Source organism: Conger conger, chromosome 13 (genome assembly GCF_963514075.1).
Source record: "Conger conger chromosome 13, fConCon1.1, whole genome shotgun sequence".
Taxonomy (NCBI): domain Eukaryota; kingdom Metazoa; phylum Chordata; class Actinopteri; order Anguilliformes; family Congridae; genus Conger; species Conger conger.
In genome coordinates this window covers 7,033,639-7,047,980 of record NC_083772.1, presented here as the reverse complement: position 1 = coordinate 7,047,980, position 14,342 = coordinate 7,033,639, and positions in this window count along the sequence as shown.

Below are 14,342 nucleotides of genomic sequence, written 5' to 3'. Positions count from 1 at the left end.
CTGTAAGTCACTTTGGATAAAAGGTCTCAGCTAATTAACTGTAAAGATATATGATGCAGTTGTCAGTATCATAGTGAACAGTGTTGAAATATGGTAAAATTCACAGATTTGTTTCGAAGGAATGCATTTTGCCCTTGTCTATTAGATACAAGCCTGTTTCAGAAATATTCAATGCTGGAGAGAGGCCAGGAGGAGCTCAGAGCCAATAGCAGCACCTTGAACAGGGACAAGGACCAGCTACAGAGACAATACAGTGCAGTATTGAAGAAACTCCCCTTTATGGAGCAGTACTGTCCCAGAGACAATTCACAGAGTGAGTGGTGTTCCTCTGTTGGTTATCTGCAGAAGAGCTTTTAGTCTTTTACTTTAATTCTGTTGCTCAGTGTAAAGATAATTCACAGAAGCTGTTGCCTGTTCTTCATGTACAGAGAGAGTGTGCAAGCCCTGTCCAGAGGGCTGGAAGCAGTTTTCTTCCAAGTGTTACTACTTCTCCACTGAGAGGAAGAGCTGGAAGGACAGTCACAGTGACTGCTTAAGACGGGGAGCTGACCTGGTGATTATAGAGAGTGACGAGGAGCAGGTAAGGTTCTGTGAAAGAGTGAATGGATGAGGCAGTGAGTAGGTAGGGGAGAGAAATTTGACATGAATTCATACTTCTACATACTACAGCCTTCTTAAAGACAATTGTGATTCTCATATCATGTTGCTTCTTACAATCTGATCAATATTCAGGATGATTACTTTGAGTGAAGTTTGTTTATCAGTGTGGTGTGGCTCATGCTGCTGCTCAGTATCTAACACCCAATCGTTAACAAAATCAACTTATTTTAAACTAAACCAACCTTTCTGACCAATCACCTCCAGATGTTTGCATTCAAACTGACCAATGAGCTGGTGCTAATGAACAAAGGCCTCTAGTCAGGTTACTGTGTGTATTGAGCGGCAGACAAGTGTGTGCACTTTATTGTGGGGTCAAATGGTATGGGGACAAGAGATAGTTGTGGGGACAGGGGATAGGTTTGTGACCAGTATAAAATTGTCTTACAATGAGTTAAATCTTACAGGACTGTGTGTCTCTCAGTGTCTCTGTCAGCAGAGTGAGCAGTGAGAGTCATTGTGTGTCTGTGTTCAGGAGTTCATCACCAAATACAGACAAGATTTGAACTGGATTGGACTGAGTGACTTAGGAACAGAGGGCACCTGGCTCTGGGTGGATGGAACCCTCCTGCAGAAAAGGTAAGATTCCTTGCACACACAGTACTGGGCATAAATATACAGACAGACACAAAGCTGCATAATTTGAAACAACTTCTGAACAGATCAGAAATATGAATGTTCCTCTGCTGATAGTTGGTCCTTGGTTTGTGTTATTTCTGTTCATTATTTATTGTGAATGTGTGAACTTTACCCTCTTCATCTATAATATTGTACAGTTTGTATGATGAGGATGATTTGAATGTTTTCAGTGCAATTCAGATTTATCTTCAAACAGGATACATTTTCACTCTCTAAACTCTCCTTGATTTATTCAGGGTCTGCAGTGTCAAACAGTGCACTATCATAGCCTGTAATAGACAGAGAATGTGCAGGAGTCACTGTGTCTCTGTAGGAAACAGGAGAGAAGCAGGGCTTCTGTCTCATTCAGTCTCTCTGACTCTATTACAGCTACTGGAGCAGTGGAGAACCAGATAATCGTTTCCAGGTACAAAGGGACATAAACACATACAGACCCGCAGATTGTGCAGTTACTTACCCTGGTGAGAATCTATGGATGGACTCAGGCTGCCATTTGATCGCCCGCTTCATCTGTGAGACTGATGCTCTGCTCCTTTAATTGCCAATGATGTAAAATTGATGCCGAATTGGAAATCCATTTTTGTACCACGACAGTTTTAACCTTTTCCTCTGCTGAAAATATCAAAATAAGCAGAACTGCGCCAGTGTTTGAGTGGTGTGTCATCAAAGCGCTCAGTGCCTGGAGAGAAATCCTGTCATCTTGATAATATATTTGTTTGCACTCTATTCCTCTGAAACCTGTGGTTATGAATCAAATTTGAAAGAAAAGTTATGTCATTAAACTTGGATATGAATTTGTGTATTCTAAGATTAACTGAAATTCAGTGAAATAATGTACAACTAAGCTACTTAAATGGAATTGGTTCAGTGAGAGAAATGCTGTGATCCCCAATGTAACATTCTTGCATGCAAATTATTTGTAATTTTGGGGACCATTACGTGGCATTTAGCAGGGACCAATATGCAGAGCAAGAGGTGAGTGCTACTGTTGGGAATACATGTAGTATACATACTGCTATTTCAACTAGAAATGTGCCTGTGAGACTAATCTTTATTAAATGCAGCGAAATTTCTGTACAAATTACATGCATGGTATTTTCAGCCATAACGTTATTAGTTCTGTGAATATGGACATATGTATAAATAATCACAAATCCTTATTAGCACCATAAGTTTACTGTAGTAAACAACAGCAATTCCCCTGCTACAAAAGTGGCTGTGTTATGAGCGCATTGTGTCAAAGCATCTGCTAATAAAAATAACTTTTGGTACTTTTAAAAATGAGTATGTCACTAAAACGTGCTTAGATGTAGCTCTCTAAACAAGGGCTGTGACACAAAGCCTTTTTGGCCACATGTACCCACAAAATGGTTAGGTATGTGACTCAATCATGGTATAAATTCAATCATTTGCCCTTCATTTTTGCTTTTTTGCTTTGGCTCATCTGTAAATAAACATATTTAGACAAAAATGAAGCATTCAAAAATCAATGTTGTTGGAGGTCTGTGTAAATTGTGTTTTTGTGGTTTCTGCTTCATCATTACATTGCATACATGTGTGCTCTGTATACCATTACACCATACGCCTGAATGACCAGCACATGTGGTTCCCCTCGTAGAGACTCCTAAATGAACCACATGAGTCATGTCATACTCAATGATGAGCTGCTGTTCTTACCTGTGTCTTCAGCTCCTAGGTTGGCCTAATCATACACACATTGTACACACACATATTCTGCATGGAAAGGAAGCGGACTGCTAGCAACAATGTTGTAATACCTCAAACCAAACTTCCTCATGTACCACAGTCCACAGTGACACATAATATAAAAAAGAAAGAAAGAAAGAAAGACCATTAGCAGCAGTTTTCAGCAATGGCAGCATCTACAGTCTCCAGAGATTCAGAGGGTATATACACTGAACTGGCCTCCACACAGCAAGATGTATACAGCACTCTGGGCCACACCACACTCAACAGCTCAAGAGCTCAGCACACAGGTAAGAACACTTGAAGAGATTTGTCACAAAATGTGATGAATGGCATAACCGAAATTGAGATGGTTTCAAAACGTCTCCGATTGGTGGTGCTATCAGCCTACCAATGAAACTCTTCTGCTGTCTATTAAGAAGCTGCTGTTGATGTCCCAGAATAGAGTAACAGAGACTGTGTGCTTGAGTCCATTTTCAGGGCTATGGTACAGTATACGAAAGGCAAATTAATATTCTCTCTGCAGTGAAAATAAACTGTAAAACTGACAGAGAAGGCCACATTATTAGCCGGATTACAGGATTGTCTCATTCTGCTGTTTTTCTTGTGGCCACAGAGACAGGTGGCCAAAGCTCCCACCCCTACAGGCTGGCTGCAGTGTGTCTGGGGCTGCTGTGTGCTCTCTTATTGGCTGCCTCAATAGTCCTGTGTGTCCTCTGTGAGTATCTCACTCTGCTAAAAAAAAGAAATGTCCTGTCATGTTACATTACACATAATGTCTTGTATTGGGTTTCAGGATATTGTTTTGGCCAATTCCTTCTATTTTCACCTGTTAATTTGCATTCTATTTCAAAAACAAGAAATATTCATCAGAAATAAGTCATTATTATTGTGTAAGGCCTAAAATGTGATGTTAATGCCTTATCTTTTTCAAGAACCATTATATAAGCTTTGTAATATGCTGCATACCAGTGTAATTAAAATATGTCACTGAGATGAGTTAATTTTTCCATCTGAAAGACACATTGTAAAATATAGATCATAACAACTAAACCAAAAGATTGTTCATAATTCTATAAAACTGTGTAAATCAAAAAAACGTCTACGCCCCCTCTAGTCTACTTACAGTTGACTAGATTAAGCGGGAGACAATCCCCCCTGATTAAGGGCCCTGCTCAAGGGTGCAACAACTGTGTGAATATTATTGTGGCTACACCGGAGACCAAACCACCGACCTTGCTGGTCCCAGTCAGAGAGGCAGGTAAGGTTCTGTGAAAGAGTGAATGAATGAGGCATTGAGGGGGTGAGGGAGATACATTTGAGACAATGCACATTCAAAAATAGCCACTGTAAGGATAATTGTGTTTATCATATCATGTTGGTTCTTCCCACATGACACATGTGCAATATTAATACTTTGAACTTTATTTAAGTTACTTTTTATTTGACAACTTTTTTAGAACTTTTGACAGTTTGACAGCACAAGAGCACTGTATGTGGACCAAACTGAATTATTTTTTCATTGCTTTTACAAAAACTCTAAACCACCAAACACTATACATTTCTACAGTCCAATTAGAAAATCACTCACAGAAAATAGTGCATCGACTGTAATGCCACTGGTTGTTAATGTTTTTTAGATCATTGTGATGATTGACACAAAAAATTCTTGTGCTGGTGCATTTCTTTTGAGACATGTTCGCAGTGGTTTGGTAGTTGATCAATTTTGTGAATGAAATTAACTGACAAGCTGCATGTTGGTGCAGAGAGTTGTATGAAGTACATTTTTAGCTAATATAAAACAAAATTATTGGTACAAAGTGGGAAAAAAATCCTGAACTGCAGTGATAGACACTGTCTGTCGTGTCTAGGAAACGACAGAGTCCAAATCTTCAATTTGTCGAAAAACATCTTCGCGAGGGAAAAGACGACACCAGGCAGCAAGATCTTCAGGAAAATCAGACTTTATTAGCAGACGTGCATAAAGCCGGATCAGCTCTCCAGAACTGAACCCCGACTGGCATTTGTACACCCATTTTATACACAGTTACTCCACCTACAACTCCTCCTCAAACCTCATTCTGGCAAATCACCCACACTTTTCTTATCGTAACTCCTCCCAACGCTCCTCCCACAACGTCATTGTGGCAAATTGCCAACGGTCCTTATGCTCTGCCAACTCTGTACAAAGTTCAGGGCATTCTGCCAACTACGTGTCCTCACTTCACCCCGCACCTGCTCTTGGCAAACTACCAGACCTCATAAAGTTCTGGATGCCCTCCCTCTAACACGTCATCCATACACGTCACTCTGTATCTTTCGCTTTTATAAGACAAACTAAGCAGCAGTAATCATTGAAAATATACAGACAAACTAAACATTTCATTAATATTCACTTCTAATATACTTTTCTAATATACAGACATACTAAACATTTGATTAATTATTCTCTTCTAAGGGAATAAATGTACGTAGCATTCTTTGCTCTCATTTCAACAGTTTTCACTGTGGTTTCTTGCGTTTTCATAAGCTCAGCTATAATTAATGTTCTAGGTCAAATAGATACACTCCTGGCATAAAACATCGAGAGTCCCGGAGAAATCAGCTGTATAGTCATATCTTGCTCTGCCCGTGTCCTTGACAGTTTGGTCTACACAGTTCAAGACAGCCCCCCCCCTGCCAGCTGGCTGGGCTCACTGTGTAATCCTAGCACAATTTAGCAGTTAATCAGTTTGAAACTATACAGGGTACATATCATACTTTAATACAGATATATTGATAAGCTTTTAGCACACATCGTCGAGAGTTTTGGAGGAACCAGCCTGCTCACTAAGGCGGAGTCTGATTTTGACTTGTGATTGGTTATCATGCTTTTAGGAGAGAGATCTTTCGTTCTGTGAATTTTCCCCTACATGTCCTCTACCAGGACAACCCCCCCCCCACCTCTAAGATGAGAAAAGCCACCTCTCTGAAGGAGTACTTGATCACCTCCTCCTCCTCTTCCTCCTCCTCTCACTGCTTGATCTCTATTCTAACATGGATCATCTGACTGCTCCATGTTGTCACTATGTTGTTGCAGGTGGATACACATCCTAACTCTTGCTCTTAACACTCTGCAAACTCAATCATCAGTCACTTGACCACCAGCTCAAACGTGCGTGTCAAAAAAGGTTGAAAGCCCCTGTGACAAAAGATGGTGGTGCAGTATTACATTGAATGATAATGTAGTAAAATTGATTCTGTTCCAACGGTTGAGGAGTAATCTTACAGTTACTTATCATTTTGAGAAGTAGGATACAAATGATTTTTGGTTTTTGTGTATTGTATCCAAGCAATTGAAAAAGGTTTTTCGAGTTCTGAAAAATGTGTCTAAATATCTATTTTTAGTTTTGTCGACAGTTTTGAGAAATTACCTCAAGGTTCTGAAATTAGTGTCAAAGTGTCAGCATTAAGTACTGTAGCTATGTTTGAGTAGTTTTGTCTGGATTGTGCTTCTGCATAATGCAATAAAAATGCATGGACTTTGTTGTCATTTAATTCTAATTGTTAGTTTGACACTAAAATATTCTGCTTTCATTTCTGCTTTTTGCTTTGCAATAATTTGTTCTGTATCACTTCAACATGACTGTGTCTCGCAGGAAGTTTATCTGAGGTTCGGTTTAGCAGTTGCCCAATCTCAATGGAAACTTGTACAAGTTTCCCCAGAAGAGATGACTACATCAAGGACTTTATTTGTTTGATCTGTCAATATGTTTGATGTCTGGTGTGTGGATTCCTGTTTAAGTGATCCCTGGTGAACCCAGCTATGACCAGCTTGAAATGATCAGATATCAGCTGTTTCAAAACATAGCTTGAGCTGGTCTGAACTGGTAAACCAGCTACTGTCGTGTCTAGGAAACGACAGAGTCCAAATCTTCAATTTGTCGAAAAACATCTTCGCGAGGGAAAAGACGACACCAGGCAGCAAGATCTTCAGGAAAATCAGACTTTATTAGCAGACGTGCATAAAGCCGGATCAGCTCTCCAGAACTGAACCCCGACTGGCATTTGTACACCCATTTTATACACAGTTACTCCACCTACAACTCCTCCTCAAACCGCATTCTGGCAAATCACCCACACTTTTCTTATCGTAACTCCTCCCAACGCTCCTCCCACAACGTCATTGTGGCAAATTGCCAATGGTCCTTATGCTCTGCCAACTCTGTACAAAGTTCAGGGCATTCTGCCAACTACGTGTCCTCACTTCACCCCGCACCTGCTCTTGGCAAACTACCAGACCTCATAAAGTTCTGGATGCCCTCCCTCTAACACGTCATCCATACACGTCACTCTGTATCTTTCGCTTTTATAAGACGAACTAAGCAGCAGTAATCATTGAAAATATACAAACTAAACATTTCATTAATATTCACTTCTAATATACTTTTCTAATCTACAGACATACTAAACATTTGATTAATTATTCTCTTCTAAGGGAGTAAATGTACGTAGCATTCTTTGCTCTCATTTCGACAGTTTTCACTGTGGTTTCTTGCGTTTTCATAAGCTCAGCTATAATTAATGTTCTAGGTCAAATAGATACACTCCTGGCATAAAACATCGAGAGTCCTGGAGAAATCAGCTGTACAGTCATATCTGTGTCCTTGACAGTTTGGTCTACACAGTTCAAGACGGGGCCCCCCCCTGCCAGCTGGCTGGGCTCACTGTAATCCTAGCACAATTTAGCAGTTAATCAGTTTGAAACTATGCAGGGTACATATCATATTTTAATACAGATATATTGATAAACTTTTAGCACACATCGTCGAGAGTTTTGGAGGAACCAGCCTGCTCACTAAGGTGGAGTCTGATTTTGACTTGTGATTGGTTATCATGCTTTTAGGAGGGAGATCTTTCGTTCTGTGAATTTTCCCCTACACTACCAGCAGTTTTTTTTCCCCAGCAGGGATTTTAATTGACAGTAAGACATTAGTTCATGTTTTATTCCAGTACAATCTCAGCAATAAAGGTAGAAAAAGGGCCAAGAAAGGTACAAATGCTTGTCGTTGGAGTGGTATTTTATAGGTACAAAACTGAACCCTAGCTATTAATAACTACTTTGTACTTTTTGGCTTGGAAAATGCACTGATTTGTACCCAAAGAGACTTTCAAGCTACATTTGGGAACTTGATCCTTGAAGAACAGTTTCTTTATTTCTGAGAGTGTAGTGAGGTCATCTTCTGGGTTCATGGCTGTGATGTTTCTGATGATGTACAGTATAGCAGTTTTAGACTGGTATTGAGCTGAGCAATAATGTGGAACAAAAGAACACTAGAAGTGATCGAACATAGTCTTGCATCTTCTTTCTAAAAAGTGATCAGTCTAGAATAGAAAAATGGCACATCAAAGAAAGAGGAAGTATAGCAAATCACACTTTTTTTAAATGAAACAACACACACCCACACACACACGGACACAAACAGACGCACGCAAATGCAGACACACACGACACACACTCACACTTTTATATGCGCATATAAGAAGTGACATTTGTATCCGGTGTAAATTAATGAAAATATTTAATCATTGTTTTCACTCTAACAGATTCCCATTTGCAATTAGTTGTTGAGATGAGACACCTGAACTATGGATATGAATGGTTCTGAGTTAATTGCTGGTTTGTATTATTTAACAACATGACAAAATCAGCACTACTTTGCCACATTTCCTCTGGACTCATTTCAGGAGCACACTAATCTGCAATGTTATTCATTTAAAATTGTGAATGCTAATAAAGGAAGAAGAGTCACTTTGTTATCATTTTTATAATTTGTCATTTTTGCTTTTCTACTCAAGAACTGATAGGTAACAGCGCCATCTTGTGGCTCAGAATGAAAGGCAGGAAAGCCCATGAGCGTGATAAAGAATGAACAGGAAACACAAAGTTAGAAAGGTAGCCCTTTCCCTAATCCTTGGGCGATATACAAGGCCTGTTTCCAGGTCTGAAGGACATGCAGGGCCATTTGGGAAGCTGGTTCGTGGACACTGCTCCAGAAGTATTTTTGTAAGGGTATATTTGAAATTCTTCTTCATGGTCTCATTATAACATGTTGGTTTGCAAGATTGGCAAGATTTCTTTGACAATTAATGCTTTCAGTGAACACAGTTTTCAATTCATTAATTTCTCACTCAAGCTCAACCACCAAAAAAAGTGTCAAACTACAGCCCAATTTGCAGGTACTTGCATACTGATACTGTAATTACCTAACCCCATATTTATTGCTTACATGTTTGAAAAAGAGAACCATCAGTACATTTGCGGTTAAACACTGTTTTCTGATTGGTAAAAGAGGCTGCTCTATGAACGAATTAACGAAAGGTTATGGCAGTGTGGCAGCAGGAGCTACACAGTGTTATGGGCCAATTAAATAAACTACCATCACTGAGTGGCTTTAAAAGCAAGAGTCTGTGGTTTTATTCAAGACATTTAGTCGCCACTTCCACCAATCCTTTACTTTATTCTGTATGTCCAAAGCAGGGACACAGCAGATACAAAACTCATACACTGAAGTTACAATCCACTACTTGACTTGAAGTAATGTCTGACTGTCACTGTTAATTGATATCACATCAACGCACATCCAAAAACACCAAAACAAAAAAACATGAAGCTGGCCATGAACATTTATCAGTATTTTGTCTTTTGAATACCCTTTGTCGATCTTGCTGTAAGACCAGAATGTGCTATCTGAGAAGCAGAGGCATTAAGGTCAATGGTTGTCTGTCTGCTGGAAAGAGACAGAGAAAGGCTCCTAGTAAGCACTTAATTCAGCAAGTGGTCTAATAGTAATAAGGATTATCACTAAAAGGCTATTTGTAATCATGTGATTGTCTTTATGTTAACACACATTGTCAAATAAGAATCAATGAAAAAAATTACCCTTCCATTTCCCTCCTTTCATCATTTCATGATACCATTCAAATAAGGTAACTGCAGCTGAACCAGGCCGATCCTCAGATACACGTTCTGTAAGACGTGGTCATGTTGAAGTGATGAGGAATAAATGATTACAAAGTTTTTCCAAAAAGCAGAAATGATTTATTTCCGCTTCAAACAGACATTCAGAATTCTACATATTGTGTTTTGAAATAAGTTTTAAAAACAAATAAGAAAACAAATGGGACAGTTTTACGACATCAGCTTGGTGTTTCTGAGCACTAATGTAGCTGACTCAGACAGCTGGAGATACATTTAACACAGGAAACACAGTGCATACTGGGTATGCTTATGGCTGTAGGTCACAGCCTCTGTTTGGTGAGCTGCATGTACAGGTATGCAGAGTTATTCTTTTTTTAGTATTTATTTTAAGACATCAGAGCATCTGCCAAATGTGCAGGGTCTTTTGTTGCAGGGTGATTGCAATTGTATACGGAGCTCCATAATGTTAGGGAGAAATACTTTTTTTCTTGATTTGGCTTTGTACTGCACAATTTTAGATTTGTGATCACACGTTGTTAAATCACACGTGGTTAAAATGCAGATTCTCAGTTTTCATTAAAGGGTATTCTTTAGTCTATTTTTGTATCACCATGAAGAAATTACAGTGCTTTTAATACATAGTCCCTCCTCATATCATAATGTTTGGGACATGCACAAAGTCATGTTTAGTACTTTGTCACATATCTTTTGTGTGTAAAGGCTGCTTGATGTCTGTGACCCACAGACATTTCCAGTTTTTTCTTTGAGAAAATCCTTTGCTGTCTCTGTCTTGGCCTTTAGCGTAGTGGTTAAGGTACATGACTGGGACCCACAAGGATAGTGGTTTGAATCCCGGTTTATCCACAATAAGATCCACGCAGGTGTTGGGCCCTTGAGAAAAGCCCTTAACCCTGCATTGCTCCAGGAGAGGATTGTCTCCTGCTTAGTCTAATCAACTGTATGTCGCTCTGGATAAGAGTGTCTGCCAAATGCCATTAATGTAATGTAATGTCTCTCTGGCCTCTATATATGAACTTACATGTTTCTATATTGTTGATCTATTGTCTGAATATCTATGTCTGTGTACCACTGTTACGACCGAAGGCTCGATGTGGCCGTAACATAAAATGGACACAAACAACCATGTGAAGGAATAACAAATATTTATTAAATACCTTCTTTTACTCAAGACTTAAGATTGAAAGGCAAATCCAAAAATGCAAGCCATTCAAACAAGTGTCCAGGCAAACAACCAAATACAGGCCACACCGCCAGAGAGAGAGGAAGGCGCATTCGCAGTGCAGCCATGAGCTAACGTGAGCTAGCTCTAGAATGGTGAAGAAGCTGTGCCTTTAAACCTCAGCTTCCAGGTGCGCTAAATCCAATAATCAGCACCAGTTCAGTTCTCCTTAGCTCCGCCCACCTCTCCGTTCCTGCAAGCAGAGCACACGAGCAGAGAGAAAAACCAAGAGCGGATCGCGAACCTGGATCGTAACACCACTCTGTGCTAAATGTATGTGAACAAGAGCTGTTTGTTGTATGTAAAGCAGCTCATGGACCTGGCTCGTAATAATCTTTAACCGAGTTATGCTTGAAACTCACTCACTCACTCATGTTCAGCTGCAATTCAGGGGGCTTGACATAACAGCAATGACGTAAAACCTTCAACTATACTTCCTCAGGTACAACAGACCACAGCGACCATTAGCAGCAGTTTTCAGAAATGGCAGCATCTACAGTCTCCAAAGATACAGAGGTGTAAGGTGGCATTATCACTCAGGGCTGGTCAGCTTGCTGGCTTCCTCTGTTATTTTGGCAAAATGTGGCTGTAAATAATTTAACCCCAGGAGCATGCACCATTAACCCCCACTATCTCCGCACCCATACGGGCAGGAGCCTGTGGGGGAAGACTTGAAACTCGTTATGATGGGGCAACATCCTTTACGGCATGGGAAGGTTTCAGAGGGCACGGCCTGTTGGGCCCATTATTCCCTTCAAACCCCCCTTTATTGCTCTCTCCCTCTTTACTCAGTCACTAAATGATGTGTACAGCGTTGGATGTTTCATGACAAAGTCAGTTTAGATAATATTCGATAATATATAATGTTTGGTATTATTCTGATTGTTTCAGTGCGACTGGTGCAATGGTTTTATTTCTGCAACAGCAAACCCTGGACATCACAACCAACCAGGAACCAGGGAGAAACTGTGTGGAGCTCTGCCCCAGTGAAAGCCATGTGCCTCAACCCCCCTGCGTTTCCTGGGGAGGCGTGGCTCCAAATTCCAGATGGGTGACCCATTTTTAGGGTTAACATCAAAGGCCAGATTTTGGATTTAAGGACAGTAAACTAAGCAATCTGGGAGAATGCAATTAGCCTCCCATGCACACAGTGCACGTAATTTCTATGTACAGGGTATCTGTAGCCAGACTCTCGAATGTAGCTTTTATTACCAGGTATGACTTTTAAAACTCCGTAATTTGGTTTCCGTTGTAATGTTTTTTGATTTGGAACTAGTGTGCAATTACGTATGTAACCTGCCTGGTAAAATAAATTGTTAAAACTTGATCTGTGTGGTTTCGCTTACTGACACTCAATCTTATAAAGGGAATGCTTGGTTTACCCCCTCGAACTGGTCTAGGGAGGACGAATATTTACACTTAATGTATCACGGCGTATAGCACCCGTAGACCTATTATGGTAAATCACTCGCCTCCGCGTGGTAGTTCATTCATGTCGAGCACAGCCATAGCTAGGTTGGTCTGCTTGGGTCCCTAGGCTGTAAACAGATATACCCAAGAGTAGCTATTTCTGCGACCTCTGTGATGACTATAGATATCTAGTCAGTTCGTGAGACGTGGACATAACGCGCGATGTGACATGCGGCGGTACCAGCAGCGGATTGTTCGGAGAGTAAATCTCAGTACAGGATTCCTATAGCGATCAAGTCAAAATTATCAATAAGAAATCTACCTAATGTGGATCCATCCATCCATCCATTATCTAAACCCGCTTATCCTGATCAGGGTCGCAGGGGGGCTGGAGCCTATCCCAGCATACATTGGGCGAAAGGCAGGAATACACCCTGGACAGGTCGCCAGTCCATCACAGGGCACACACACCATTCACTCACACACTCATACACTCATACCTACGGGCAATTTAGACTCTCCAATCAGCCTAACGTGCATGTCTTTGGACTGTGGGAGGAAACCGGAGTACCCGGAGGAAACCCAAGCAGACACGGGGAGAACATGCAAACTCCGCACAGAGAGGCCCCGGCCGACGGGGATTCGAACCCAGGACCTCCTTGCTGTGAGGCGGCAGTGCTACCCACTGCACCATCCGTGCCGCCACCCTAATGTGGATAACTAATCTAAATTATTATTCTAAAATGGAGTCAGATAAACAAAGGTGAATCTATTGGCCCTATTGTGGACATTCTCGGTCAGCCCGGACCAGTAAAGAGCAGAAGGCAGAGTGGTACTACTGCCTTTGTATCGTGGTTTATTTATTGGCTGATCTAGAATCTCCGCATAGGGGCCACTAATTTTTAACCCTATTAGTATTCTTTCAGCAACACCAGAAGGACGAGCACGCTGATACCTTCAGCCCTCGCTAAATTCCGTCGTTGGGTTAGCGTGGGGTTTTACAGAGGGTATATACACTGGACTGGCCTCCACACAAAAAGATGTATACAGCACTCTGGGCCACACCACACTCAACAGCTCAAGAGCTCAGCACACAGGTAAGAACACTTGAAGAGATTTGTCACAAAATGTGATAAATGGCATTACCTAAATTGAGATGCTGTCAAAACGTCTACGATTGGTGGTGCTATCAGGCTACAAATGAAACTCTTCTGCAGTCTATTAAGAAGCTGCTGTTGATGTCCCAGAATAGAGTAACAGAGACTTTGTGCTTGAGTCCATTTTCAGGGCTATGGTACAGTATACGAAAGGCAAATGAATATTCTCTCTGCAGTGAAAATAAACTGTGTAAAACTGACAGAGAAGGCCTCATTATTAGCCGGATTACAGGATAGTTTTATGCTGCTGTTTTTCTTGTGGCCACGGAGACAGGTGGCCAAAGCTCACACGCCTATAGGCTGGCTGCAGTGTGTCTGCTGTGTGCTCTCTTATTGGCTGCCACAATAGTCCTATGTGTCCTCTGTGAGTATCTCACACTGTCTGTGTCACTTTATGCATGGTACAGCTGCCACACAATCAGCTGATTTGATAATGGCATGAGAAATAAAGTGCTCAGTGACTGTATATACTGTCTGCCAACTATTTTTTATGATACTACAGCCTTCTACATACTACAGCCTTCTTAAAGACAATTGTGATTCTCATATCAATCAATATTCAGGATGATTA